This window comes from Cajanus cajan, chromosome 4, assembly GCF_000230855.2.
Source record: "Cajanus cajan strain Asha chromosome 4, NIPB_CcT2T_4, whole genome shotgun sequence".
NCBI classification, from domain to species: domain Eukaryota; kingdom Viridiplantae; phylum Streptophyta; class Magnoliopsida; order Fabales; family Fabaceae; genus Cajanus; species Cajanus cajan.
Window position 1 is genome coordinate 78,224,551 of NC_138520.1, and position 15,916 is coordinate 78,240,466.

Sequence of the window (15,916 nt, forward strand, 5' to 3'; positions counted from 1 at the left end):
GACCATTATATGCCCTAAGCACACTATAGAAAGTGGTCGCAAAATTTGGAGAGACAATCCTGGATGTTGTATGTAAGCTTTTATGGATGATATATATCGTGTTGTACCATTTGGCAAGGTGTGGATGAGAGCACCCTAATGTTGCGTATGCATATATATAAAAGAGGTGAAGATGTTGAAACGGAATGTTACATTAGGGATTTTAGCCATTGTTGAGCTTTTTTTTTTAAAAAAAAAAAATATTTCATCGAAGAGGATAAAGATACAAAGAATACTCAACTAGAACACAGAAACAGAACACAGAAAGGTGAGTCTATCCTCTTCCCCCGTAATAAAACTCTTCCCTATAGAATTCTTGTCATGTATCTATAAAGAAAAAAAATATCAAAATTCAAGAGATGGTTACTAAAGAGCCTCCTATTTAATTTGCTTATTTTGGTTCAAGTTTTCGTCAGAAATTCAAGAGCCACACTAGATCACCCCTTTTCACCCAATGGCATATGTATAAGATCGATCTATAGGCAATAATCTGATAACATGATTTTATTTATATTGAGTAGTTCTTGAGGTTTATATGAGTATTATATAACAAGTAATAAATTCAATTTATTAATTCTTGCAATTTATAAAAGATCGATATTCTATTTCTAGAGATACATATATACTAATATATATATGAGTAGTTTGATGACTTGAAAGATACCTAAGTCTATAAGAGTAATGAGATTGGATGAAAGTGTTTTAGCTATGGTGATATGTCCCTTTCAAAAGAAAAGGAAAAAAGTTTTGGAGCTGAATTTTCTCACGAGAGCAAAAATCTCAGCAATCGTAATAAAGGAATTTCAACGTGTAAGATAAGATCGTAATCTTCGTATGGATATTTGATTTAAAATAAACTAAAAATTAATTCGAGGTAAAATTAGAAACAAAGTCATACCAAATCTTTCTAATTAAGTATTTGAGATTAATATAACAAATGATGAAAAAAATCACACACATGATACAAGTTATGTAGACGGGTATTTGTGATAATTAGAAAGTACCGCTATAAAGTTTAAAGGGGTAACTAAACGTCTAATTATTTTCTATGGTAGTGGTGTATATGATTAATTTCAAAGGGATAACAAAGAAAAAAAAATGTGGGAGTTAAAGAATTGAGAATGTTAATAATATAAACATGTGTAATCTTGTTAGAAATGACAAGATACAAAATAATTGTATACGGTGAGATATTTGTGACACTAATTAAGGAAAAGATGACAAAAAGAAGTATTAAAATGATTTTAATACTACGCAAAGGTCATTGAAAATAAGATGATAAATTGATCGGTTTAGTCTGTTTAAATTAATTTATCTTATCATCAATTTACTAAAAATAGATCGGGCTAAATTGGTCTATTAAATAAAATGGATTAAATACCATGACTCTATGAATCGATTACGGGTTGACAAGTTAGCTTGCCAAAAAGTTAAAATAAAAATAAAAAAAGAATTTTTTTGTGTATTTATTTTGGATATCTCTATTAACATATTTTTTTTTTAATATCTAAAAGACTTACATAAATTGATATACTTAAATAATAAAATAAATATCAAATTATAATAAATTTAATTTAATTTATTGCACAATAAATTTTAAATTTGCTACATAATAAGATAAATATATAATTATAAAGAAGAGAAATAAAGAGAAAGTAATAGATATAATAAGTAGTATATGATTAAAAAGAGAGATAAAAGAAAAAATGAAAAGAAAGTGAGATGGAAGAGAAAATGAATAAATGATTATAATTTTTTTTATTAGTATTACTATTATATTTTTTTTGTGATATATTAAAATTTGTTCCAATATAAAGGACCATTTATTAGAAGATCCTAATTATAGTCCAAAACTTAAATTGTTTAAATAGTGTAATCTTTTAACTTTGTCCTAGAATCCAAATTTTATATATAAATGTTGTATTATTATAAATCTTGAAAATTCTAAAAATTTTGGTAAAATTTAATTACATGTTATTAAATATTGTTAACACTCAATCTTAATCATTAATAACTAAATTTTGTATTAGATATAAATTTGGAATTGAATAAATATCTAACAGTTTTATAAATAAAGATATAATTGACAGCATACTCGAATAAGTACTTGGTCAAACTTTCTCAATTAAACTTTTTCAACCAAACCCTCTCAATAAAAATTAGAATACTACAAAATTATATACTTATTTATATTTTTAAATATAAAACATGTTGACTTAAGCGCACTTATAAATTTATTAAAAGATAAATTTATATCTTTTTGCAAAATAAATTTTTAAATAAATTATAATGAATTAGTAATATCATTTAACAAGTCATACTTAATTTTATAAAACTTAATACACATTTCTACATTAATTTGTGCGTGTCTTGAGTAATAATGATATTAATTAATTTTAATATTTATACTTTATTTATTTTATATAAAATATTTCTTTAAGATATATGTGTCGTCAGATTTATCTAAATTCAGTAAGTCTTTAATAGATTAAAAATTGAAGAGATGTCATGCTCACCAGTCACCATTGACCACTTCCTAAATTCATCACCTTATGCACATATGATTAATGTGATTGAATAATTTTGATTAGCCGCCAACTGATTATTTGAGGGAACATAAAGATTTAGATTTGACAAGAAATATATATTGTCCGTCGGCATCTACACTGTTAGTCACTATTATTCACCATATTATTTCTACCATAAAAATAATGGTTTTTACGAAAATCTTTGCAATAAAGAAAAAGAGTATAGGAAGAAAATATAAAGAGAAACATATATGGGATGATGAAACTAATGGGTATTTATTAAAAGAATATTAATTCTAATAAAATAGTATAAAAATTATAAATAAATAAAAATGTTAACCAGTGTCTTTAATATAATACTGTTTAAGGAATCAAAATATTTTTTTATTATTAAAAATACATCTGTATATTTTTTTTCACATATATTTTAATAAAAGAAATTTACAAATGTACTGTCTCGGCCTATTTCTGATATGGGCATGGGAAAAAGGACCGAGACCCACGTCACCCTGCCACGAGGGGTCACTCGGCAAAGGACCGATCCTATTTTATAATACGGGTGAGCCCGATTAGAATATGACCCGACCACCCTCACAGGAGTTGTCTCGGTGAAAAGACCGACCTTATCCAACCAAGTGAGTTAGTCCAGCTTGGGTATGGTCGGCCAGGGTGTGCTCGGCCATGGTGAGATCGGCCAGGCTGCACTCGGCCATGGTGAGATCGGTCAGGCTGTACTCGGCCATGGTGAGATCGGTCAGGATGTGCTCGACTGATGTGAGATCGGCCAGGCTGTGCTCGACCATGGTGAGATCGGCCAGGGTGCACTCGGCCATGGTGAGATCGGCCAAGCTGTGCTCAACCATGGTGAGATCGGCCAGGGTGTGCTCGGCCATGGTGAGATCGGCCAGGCTGCACTCGGCCATGGTGAGATCGGCCAGGCTGTGCTCGGCCATGGTGAGATCGGCCAGGATGTGCTCGGTTGATATGAGATCGGTCAGGCTATGCTCGACCATGGTGAGATCGTCCAGGGTGTGCTCGGCCATGATGAGCTCGGCCAGGGTATGGTCGGCCAAAGTCCGAGTGGGTCTCACCCTTTGGACTAGTCCGAAAATCAAGGATGAAAAGCCTATCTTTGATAATCAAATATTCCCAAGGAAAACCGTTATGGAAATCCTCGCACTCACAAGGCCCAGGTGGCCCATGAATAGAAAAGTATAAAACCTAAAACCCTAGAGTTAAGACCGCAGATTACACTTTTGAATAGGGGTGTTCAAATTGCTAAACTAAACTAAGCTAAAAGAAAACTAAACTAAACTATAATAAATAGTTCACCAAACTAAATTGAACTAAAATAAATATTGACTAAACTAAACTAAACTATTATCTAGATTAGTGCACTATAGTTCTAGGAGTTTGAACTAAACTATAATATTAATTAAATTAAACTATTATTAATTATAAATTAAACTATTATTAATTATAAAATAAATTGAACTACATTAAAAAAATAAATTTAAAATAAATTTTAAATTAAGCTACCAAATCATTAATATTAATTATAAATTAAATTTAAAATAATTTGAAATGCAAAACAAGTATTACAAGAAAACCCAAAAAAGAGTCTAGTCCAAAGCCATTGCACAAGCCAAAAACAATGAGCAAGTGAGGATTTTTTATGAAAAAAGACAAAAACAAAACAAAACTAATGATAGTCTGGTACGAAGTCTACGCGAATGTGCTTCACAGCTTTAGCGTTCAGTGCCCTATGTCTCCGCGAGTCCGAATAGTCTGGTACGAAGTCTCCGCGCGAATGTGTTTCACAACTTCAGTGTTTGTATTTGATTTTAGTGAACTGAACTATTAATTTTAATAGTTTAGCTTTATAAACTACACTAAAACTAATAGTTTGGTTTAAACTATTAAATAATAATTTAGTTTATTTTAGTTTAGTTTAGTTTAGTTATTTAAAAAGTTTAGTTTTAAATAGTTTTGTGAACACCCCTACTTTTGAATGCTCTGGCTTTGAGGCTTGACCTAGGAAGAAACCCTAGTCCACCCTTTGGCCGGAACATTTCCTACGCCCACCGTGGGGCTACGGTGAAACTTTTCCTACGCCCCAAGCAATACGGAAGAACCTACACTTTGCTATGGCGAGAAGCGGCACATCAAACAGTGACTCACAACACCCTACCATGGAGGAGATGATGGCATTGATCAACAACTTGAGAGAGGAGAATGCACGATCCAGGGAAAGGGAAGAGGCCATCCAGCGAGAAAACGAGGAGATCAGGAGGCGAGCGGATGAGATGCAGGCTATGATAACAGCCAATACTCGAACGACAGAGAAAGATGTCATGATGGAAGTTCCTAGGGATTTCTGACCTTTCTCGGAGGCTATAGAGGCCGAGATCATCCCGAGGGATCATCGGGTCTAGGGGTGAGCATTAAACCGACACCCGAACCGAACCCGAAAAACCCGAAAAAAAATATTGCTTTTGGGTGGGTTCGGGCGGGTCTTATGGGTAAATCGGGTTAAAATTTTGATTTTATACGGGTTATATTGGGCGGGTTCGGTTTTGAATTTTTAAATCCGCCAAAAACCGAACCCAACCGAAAATGAGATAAGTTTAAATTTTTATTACTTTTGTATAACTAAACAACAATGGTCCAAATTTAAAAGTCTTTATTTCAAGTATAATATAGCCATCAATTTGTAACTTATTTTTTTCCTTTTTCTCATAACTTAGATATTTATTTTGTCTTCTCCTTCCTCATTCAACTTTTCAACACACTAGTCCATTTTTAGAGTTATCTGTTTGCTTCTTTCTTTGTCTTTCTTTTCCATCTTCTTATCTCCATTTTGAGTACATTTTGTGTGACTGTGATTTCTTATGGCTTTCTAATCTAAAACTTTATATTTCTTTTCTATGTAACAACTATGAATTTTGTTATCTTTTATTTTTGCTTCTTTAGTTTGTAAATGTTTCAACTACGAATCTATTTACACCATCTATTGTCACCTTCATTCTATTTTTATACACTATTTTAAAAATATTTTTTATCGTTTTAAGCTTCATCTTCGTTAAGATAAATTGGTCTACAAAAAAATTCAAACCCGATTATACCCATCCGCTTAAATCCGAATCCGTTTCAACCCGAACCGCCTCAAATCGAAAGCTCAGTCGGTCGGATATGGGTCACATTTTTTCAAAGTCAGTTTACAACGGGTTGGACATTTTTCACCCGAACCCGACCAAACCCACCCGTTGCTCACCCCTAATCGGGTCCCCCAGGTGGAACCTTTTGACGGAACCCAGGATCCTAGTCAACACTTGACGGATTTTCGAGCACAAATGCTGATTTGTGGTGGGAGCATGGAGATTCGCTGCAAGCTGTTCATGGTCACGCTAAAAAAAGCAGCCCTTGATTGGTTTAGTGATCTTCCTGACCGATCAATCACCGACTTCGACGTCTTTAGTCGGCTTTTCATGGCGCAGTTCACAGCCAACAAAAAGAAACCGCCGATCACGTCAGACTTGTTTGATCTCAAACAGCAACGCGAGGAGTTGTTGAAGGATTTTTTGCAAAGATTCAACGAGGTTGATTTGAGGATAACGTCTTTGGATGAAAGGATGGCAGTCATTGCGTTTCATAAGGGGCTAAGGTCTGGTGCTTTCGACATCGCGCTAGAGAGAGCAAATTGCCGAACGATGTCGGAGGTGAGAGCTTTCGCCCTAAGTCACATCAAGACGGAGGAAGGACAAATCAACAAAAGGGCAGCTGAAAGCCGAGAAGCTGGGGTCGTCCCAAGAGATTTTTATTCCCTATAAAAATGTGAAAGGATTTTTTGCTGAGAAGATTTTTAACGAGGCACCACTAACCAATAATTCTCATTTTATTAAATACCATCTCTTTTATCTTTCCATGATCGACAGGTGTGTTATTTAAAGGCAACAAACTCGTGATTGATCGGTAAAAATTCGACTAGGCGAGTATAAATAACTCGAAGACCAAACTCGTGATTGATCGGTAAAATTCCGACTAGACGAGTATAAATAACTCGAAGACCAAACTCGTGATTGATCGGTAAAATTCTGACTGGGCAAGTATAAATAACTCGTAGACCAAACTCGTGATTGATCGGTAAAAATCTGACTGGGCGAGTATAAATAACTCGAAGACCAAACTCGTGATTGATCGGTAAAAATCCGACTGGGCGAGTATAAATAACTCGAAGACCAAACTCGTGATTGATCAATAAAAATTTGACTGGGCGAGTATAAATAACTCGAAGACAAACTCGTGATTGATCGGTAAAAATTTGACTGGGCGAGTATAAATAACTCGAAGACCAAACTCGTGATTGATCGGTAAAAATCTGACTGGGCGAGTATAAATAACTCGAAGACCAAACTCGTGATTGATCGGTAAAAATCTGACTGGGCGAGTATAAATAACTCGAAGACAAACTCGTGATTGATCGGTAAAATTCTGACTAGGCGAGTATAAATAACTCGTGATTGATCGGTAAAATTCCGACTGGGCGAGTATGAACAACTCGAAGACCAAACTCGTGATTGATCGGTAAAAATTCGACTGGGCGAGTATAAATAACTCGAAGACCAAACTCGTGATTGATCGGTAAAAATCCGACTGGGCGAGTATAAATAACTCGAAGATAAACTCGTGATTGATCGGTAAAAATCTGACTGGGCGATTATAAATAACTCGAAGACCAAACTCGTGATTGATCGGTAAAAATCCGATGGGCGAGTATAAACAACTTGAAGACCAACTCGGAAGGGATCTCGTTAACCATAAGGTCGGCGTTTTGAAGACCCCCTCTATTTTTCTTCATTTTTAAAAAAGTTCGGAATTCGGACGATCTCATTGATCACCAACAATATTAAACTTGGAATTATTTGAACTATTCTTCATGAGATCGGAATTAGGACGACCTCATCGTTCAACAATATTTTTTAATTCGGAATTACTTTCCTAATTTTTAAGGAGACCAGAATGTCTCATTCATTATTGCGATCGGCATAACGGCGACTACCTAGTTCGGTATTTCATCTCTAAACTCAGAAAATTATTCTCATTCACTATTGTGATCCGCGTATCGGCGATTACCCGATTCAAAATATTCAACTTTGCACTTACAAAAAATTCTTATTGATCATTAAGATCGGTATATGAGTGATTGCCTTTTCAATATGACAAGTTTTTAACTTAGAGGTTTTTTCACTCATTTTTTGAGGTCGGCGTATGAGATCGGTGTATGGGCGATGTCCTTTTTAAATATGACAAGTTTTTAACTTAGAAATTTTTTCACTCATTTTTGTGGTCGGCGTATGAAATCGGCGTGTAGGCGACTGCCTTTTCAAACATGACAAGTTTTTAACTTAGAAGTTTCTCGCAAATCCATTCTCGATATCTCCAAAAACAGGGGCATAATTGAAAACAATAAGCCTGTTAAGTCTCAATTATGCTTCTTTTTGGACAAGACTTATTAAACAATTCCACTCATCCTTTGCACCATTGCAAGATAATTGTTCTCTTTTTGATTCATTTTTGTATGCAGATATAACTAACCCAATTTCATCTAACAATACCTTAATCCACCTCATTTTTTGTCCAGGTATTGAGTGAAGAGTGAAAAGTTGAAGATCCTTTGGATTGGAAATCTAAGAAGCTAAGGAGCAGAGAAGAGTGAATGCGCCGGGCGCGAGACTAACCGCGGCGCCGGACGTGATCGAGACAGAGAGTTTCTCTGGAAGACATTGCGCCGGGTGCAAAAGGAATTGTGTCAGGCGTGTACTGAGGTAGGAAGTGCTTAACTTCCCTGGAAGGCCCTGCGTCGGGCGCAAAGATTTATGCGCCGGACGCGTAAACCCTAATCTGACTCCCCAAGCTCGTATTTAAAGGCATTTTTGGGGGCTTTTCTCCTCATTCACACATTGGGCGCGTTTTAGGAGCTGTGGAAGGGATTCCCGGAGCTTGGAGCCGTTCGTGTGTGGGTCTTTCCTTCGGTTCTTCATTTCTCCCTTCATCTTTATTTTGTATTTACCTTCATTGTTTTGAGTGCTTCTACCCATTTTTGTGGGGTTATTAGATGTAACCAACGAATTCTAATGTAATCCTTACGTTTTAATGATATATATATATATATATATATATATATATATATATATATATATATATATATATATATATGTTGTTCATTCATTGTTGTGTTGTTTCTATTCTTAATGCTTGCTTTGGATTGATTCTCCTTTGCATGATATAGCCTCCATTGGGTGTTGGAAAATAACCATTGAAACTAGCTCTGAAACAAATGCCTAGTGGGAAATGTATCTAGGAATGGAGCTTAGCCCATTAGTAGTCTTAAACCCTAGCCCGTAATGCGGGTATAGATATTGGGTACTCAAGGAATTGATATTCAATATCCGCACCTAGGCTCTTGCTCTAAGGGATTAGGTTTGAGTAAACTTATGGGTTGACTAAGCAATGTATGTAACAAGAGATATTAAGGATTCATTAGTTTAACGTTTGGTGAAATCTGACCCCACAATCTCACAAAAACCATAATACCATTTGTACCCTTGTCCACTCACAAACAAATATTTTTATAGCTTTCATTCCAATCAATAGTCATAACTTTTGATTTAACTTGCATGACAACTTATGAATTTGGAATCATTCTTTAGTCACGAATAGTCAATAAATGCTTATTTTACCTTCTAATCCCTGTGGATACGATAATTTTACTACTGGAACGGCCGGTATACTTGCCGTGTTTGAGACCGTTGATAGAATTAAACTAATTTACAATTATAACAAAAGTGTTTCAACGGAAATCTCAACAAGTTTTTGGCGCCGTTGCCGGGGATTAGCAAGGAAATTTGGTATTTATAGCTATTTGTGACTTGTTCTTTTACTTTTATTTTTATTTCTATGTTAGCAATGAACTCTTGGAGCTAACCTGTGCACTCTAGTCTTCCGCTTTCTCTTGTATGCAAGGTATTATTTGAACTGGAGTGACTTATTCTTCTGAACCATTGTTGAGCAATCCTGAGATTGAGCACATGGCAAGGAGGAATAATAGCAACAGGAGGAGAAGGAGACTTAGAGCAATTCAAGTTGGTCACAGTCAGGCTCGGGACAGTAAACAAGCGCTTCCTGGGAGGCAACCCAGAGATCTGAACTTTGTTTATGTGTTTGTCATCTCATTCTGTTGTAGATTTCAGTGTTAATGTTTGTTATGCATAATTGTTTTGTGTTACATGTTGTTTTGTGTTATATGTTGTTTTGTGGTATAGGTTGTTTTGTGTTATATGTTGATTGTTAGAATCATGCTTGATTGGGTAAATATAGGGTACATTTTGTTTGAAATGTGAGGAATGAGGCAATTTTGTGTCTAGGTGGAAATAAGGCCTTATCTCAAAGAAAACTTAGGCAAATTGACCATGTAAGTGGCTACACGCCGGGCGTAACTCTTTTGCGCCCGACCTAGTATTCAATTTCTGGCCTCTGGAACCACCACGCCGAGCGCGCTTAATTCGCGCCCGGCGCGATATCAGATTTTTGAACCTCGTAGATTTTACTGATACAAAGCCCGACGCATCTGTTCTGAGCCCGGCGCATAACATTCCTGAAACCCAATATTTGGCTATTTTCAATCATGTTTCTTTGTGTTCTGTTTGTGTTGCATTGTCATAGTCCATTTCCGTGTGCATGCATGTTGTGCTTAATTTTGGTCTAAAGATATTCTCCATTGTGTTATAGTTGCTTGGTCATCACGGTGTATACCCTTTTTTTGTGCTCACCATTTTTTTTTTCATGCTTACACTCCGTGACCACTCTTGGTTACTAGGACTTTCAGGTATATACTGGTTGGCCTGGGGACCAGACCCCTAAGTTTGGGGGAGTGGAGCTGCTGATGCTGACGGAACTGATGATGGTGGAGCAGCAGCTGCTAATGATGACCAAACCCCATAGATGGAAGCAGATGGAGTCTACCTTAGTTTACCTTCGTTTATTGCAATTTATTTTTCTGTCTTTCATTTTCACTATTTTAACTGCTTTTATATTTAGTCTTTTTGGTGATTACTATGTTGGTTCCCTTTTTGTGAATATTCTGCTTTAGCACAGTTTTTAATCTTGTTGATAATTGCTTGCTTGTGGTTGATTCTGGATTGTGGTTTGCTTGAGGTTTGTGGTGCGTGTACCTTAGACATTTTCAAGTCACGTTAGATCTTTAGTTCATGACTAGTTGCATACGGGTTTCACTGTTGATCATAGAACTGAGCTGAGTGTGATAATTTTTGTATGCATAGTCGGGTGAGGTTTGAGCCTAAATACCAATGAGTGAACTACGCTTATGTCACATGATAGATTTTGCTTGAGTTTCCCTGGTGGTTTGCTTATGTTGTGCATTTATATGATCAAGGCATTCATATTCCTTTATTTTGTTAACCTTCTAAGCCAAAAATCCATCTCCACTTTTCACTTGACCCATACCTTCTTAAGCCTAAACACCACACCTTCCACTTGTCCCAAACCATGAAAAATTAACCATAACCTTTGCTTTGGTTAAGAGAGCAAATTGATGACATCAAATAAGTTTGGGGGAGTTGAAGAATGAGAAATTTTGGGAAGAAGAAAGTATGTGGTCAGCCATTACAAAATATAAAAAAAAAAATCAAAGCAAAACAAAAAACAAAAATATTAAGTTGCAAAAGTCTAAATATGCATCACATAAAGGCTAATGGCTTGGATCCGGTAAAGGGCATGTGCCAAAATGTTGTATTGGGGTATGGAGAGGGACATCATTGTAAAATCTCAATTGCTCTCTTAAGCTATAGCGCCTTCAATCCTTGAAAAACCATAAAATAGCTACTGCTTGACCCAGATTGCCCTAATAAAGACCTTGTGATAAGTGCCTGCATTTGTTTTACCATTGGTTTCGTTTGGAAACGAAGAGCAAAGTTGAATCATGTGGCGTGAGTAGTAGACTAGAGAGAGACACTCACCCTGATACACTAGTGTGCATAGAGAGAAACACTTTCCTAGTGAGGATGCATACACAGATAGTCATTAACTCTTCTCGGCTCTTTGATCTCTTTTGAAACCTCTGTTTGCACCTTGTCATGTTCTATTGCAATAATTGTGACTGAAGATCCATCTTAGGTTCATGCTTGCGAAAAGAAAATACAAGTGGACTGGGATGTAGAATTTGACACACATGCATTGCTTGTTATCTGCTAGATTGATTACCTGTTGCTTGAGGACAAGCAAGGTTCTAAGTTTGGGGGAGTTGTTAAGTCTCAATTATGCTTCTTTTTGGACAAGACTTATTGAACAATTCCACTCATCCTTTGCACCATTGCAAGATAATTGTTCTCTTTTTGATTCATTTTTGTATGCAGATATAACTAACCCAATTTCATCTAACAATACCTTAATCCACCTCATTTTTTGTGCAGGTAGTGAGTGAAGAGTGGAAAGTTGAAGATCCTTTGGATTGGAAATCTAAGAAGCTAAGGAGTAGAGAAGAGTGAATGCGCCAGGCGCGAGACTAACCGCACCGGGCGTGATCGAGACAGAGAGTTTCTCTGGAAGACATTGTGCCGGGCGCAAAAGGAATTGCGCCGGGCGTGTACTGAGGTAAGAAGTGCTTAACTTCCCTGGAAGGCCCTGCGCAGGGCGCAAAGATTTATGCGCCGGGCGCGTAAACCCTAATCTGACTCCCCAAGCTCGTATTTGAAGGCATTTTCGAGGGCTTTTCTCCTCATTCACACATTGGGCGCGTTTTAGGAGCTGTGGAAGGGATTCCCGGAGCTTGGAGCCGTTCGTGTGTGGGTCTTTCCTTCGGTTCTTCATTTATCCCTTCATCTCTATTTTGTATTTACCCTCATTGTTTTGAGTGGTTCCACCCATTTTTGTGGGGTTAGATGTAACCAACGAATTCTAATGTAATCCTTACGTTTTAATGATATATATATATATATATATATATATATATATATATATGTTGTTCATTCATTGTTGTGTTGTTTCTATTCTTAATGCTTGCTTTGGATTGATTCTCCTTTGCATGATATATGTTCCATTGGGTGTTGGAAAATAACCATTGAAACTAGCTCTGAAACAAATGTCTAGTGGGAAATGTATCTAGGAATGGAGCTTAGCCCATTAGTAGTCTTAAACCCTAGCCCGTAATGCGGGTGTAGATATTGGGTACTCAAGGAATTGATATTCAATATCCGCACCTAGGCTCTTGCTCTAAGGGATTAGGTTTGAGTAAACTTATGAGTTGACTAAGTAATGTATGTAACAAGAGATTAAGGATTCATTAGTTTAACGTTTGGTGAAATCTGACCCCACAATCTCACAAAAACCATAATACCATTTCTACCTTTGTCCACTCACAAACAAATATTTTTATAGCTTTCATTCCAATAGTCATAACTTTTGATTTAACTTGCATGACAATTTATGAATTTGGAATCATTCTTTAATCACGAATAGTCAATAAATGCTTATTTTACCTTCTAATCCCTGTGGATACGATAATTTTACTACTTGAACGGCCGGTATACTTGCCGTGTTTGAGACCGTTGATAGAATTAAACTAATTTACAATTATAACAAATGTGTTTCAACGGAAATCTCAACAAAGCCTTGCATAGTTCATAACAAAAGGGGGAAAACAAACAATAGAGCATAGTTCATTGGAAAGTAAAGAGACTACAAATAACCAGCAATTTTAATCGTCCTTGGGAAGATCCACCAACTCCCCGTTATTAACTTTGGTAACAGGCGCCGCCACATGGCACGTGTATGGTCTCGGCCTATTTTTGATACGATTCATAGGAGCGGTTGCTTAAGCCCTTTCGCCTTTTAGGCTCAAGGCTGGAAGGCAAGTATACCGTCTCGGCCTATTTTGGATACGATTCATAGGAGCGGTTGCTTAAGCCCTTTCGGCTTTTAGGCTTAGGGCTGGAAGGCAAGTGTACCGTCTCGGCCTATTTTCGATATGGGCGTGGGAAAAAGGACCGAGACCCACGTCACCCTGCCACGAGGGGTCACTCGGCAAAGGACCAATCCTATTTTGTAATACGGGTGAGCCCGATTAGAATATGACCCGACCACCCTCACAGGAGTTGTCTCGGTGAAAAGACCGACCTTATCCAACCAAGTGAGTTAGCCCGACCTGGGTATGGTCGGTCAGGGTGTGCTCGGCCATGGTGAGATCGGCCAGGCTGCACTCGGCCATGGTGAGATCGATCAAGCTGTGCTCGGCCATGGTGAGATCGGCCAGGATGTGCTCGGCTAATGTGAGATCGGCCAGGTTGTGCTCGACCATGGTGAGATCGACCAGGGTGCGCTCGGCCATGGTGAGATCGGCCAGGCTGTGCTCGACCATGGTGAGATCGGCCAGGGTGTGCTCGACCATGGTGAGATCGGCCAGGGTGTGCTCGGCCATGGTGAGATCGGACAGGCTGCACTCGGCCATGGTGAGATCGGTCAGGCTGTGCTCAGCCATGGTGAGATTGGCCAGGATGTGCTCGGCTGATGTGAGATCGGCCAGACTGTGCTCGGCCATGGTGAGATCGGCCAAAGTCCGAGCGGGTCTCACCCTTTGGACTAGTCCGAGAATCAAGGATGAAAAGCCTATCTTTGATAATCAAATATTCCCAAGGAAAACCATTATGAAAATCCTCGCACTCATAAGACCCAAGTGGCCCATGAATAGAAAAGTATAAAACCTAAAACCCTAGAGTTAAGACGGCAGATTACACTTTTGAATGTTCTGGCTCTGAGGCTTAACCTAGGAAGAAACCCTAGTCCACCCTTTGGCCGGAACAACAAATAATACAGTATTCAATGTTTTATCGTGTGCGACTTTACTTTGTTTTTTTGTGTCTACTTTCCAAAACGGGGAAATTGTTTTCAACACCATTCATTTGATGTATTCAACAACATTTCAAAACACGCAATTAATCGTTATTGTTAACACTCATTCATTTAAATCCTTTCTGGATTCTCTACACACATTTTACTAAATGAGAATAAATTTATACTCTCATTTTCTTATTTATAATTATGTTATGTATTGTTTTCTTTTTTTTATAATTATTCAATCATCATCATATATGTAGTTATAAATACATTAGTCATTTCCTTTCTACATCCTATATTGTATTTTTTCTTTGTCATTCTTTTTTTATAACATTTTACAGATTTTTTTTACAAGAAATATCTTTAATTAAATTCAGTTTTCTTAATTAAATAAATATTTAGCAGATAAAAGTCTCTAATATTAAATTAATCTTGAAAAAATATAAATTATTAAATTTAGAACAAATTTAATGCTATTAATTTGTATTTTTTTGTATATATTTTTCTATTAAATTATTTATTATATTTTTTAATAATAGAGAAAGATAGAAAAAAAAATTAATGTTGTACAAGTATATTGTTGCACATGTATTATTACATTTCTGTATGTAACCATCTTTTTTAAATTAATAATTCAGTAACTTTTTTTATTCAGATATATTAATTGTTATTCAGATTTGGTGATGTTTGCTTACACATAGTTAATATATATATATATATATATATATATATATATATATATATATATATATATATATATATATATATATATATAGAGAGAGAGAGAGAGAGAGAGAATGAATGTGAAAATATAGGTAAGAATTCTTTATTATTGTAAGAAATGAAAAATTATAAATTTATGTCCTATATATAACCATATTTAATTTGATGGTCCAAGATTAAAAATAGTTATTGGTTAATTACATAACTGATATATATTTTTTTTTTGGTAAAACTAACCATTTATATTTTGATATGTTATGTGTGTGTGAAAGGAATAAATCTTACTAGTATAAGTTACACACTCAAAAATTATACTATATTAATAACTTTATATAAAATAAAAATTTTATTTATTCAATTGTTGAATTATAAAAAATTACTAGTATAACAATATATACGTTTGATTATATAATAAAAAGTTATTAACAGTGTAACTTTTTGTATAATTTATAGTGGTGGCGATTGGTCCGTTATTTTGGCCTTAACATGAAATATATAATAAGCGGCATGTTATCTGATGAGATACGTATGTTTCATGTGATTTTTTTTATTTATTTATAGAAATATGATGGTCGAAATTAAGGTTAGTAGTGAGTCCAGATGAATTGTCTTGGCCTTGATAATATTTGTCTTAGTTTAAATTTTGACTCGAGTTCAATCTAAATATATTTCTTTTATTCAGTTTGTATTCAATTAGGTTAAAGCCCGCTTACGGCTCA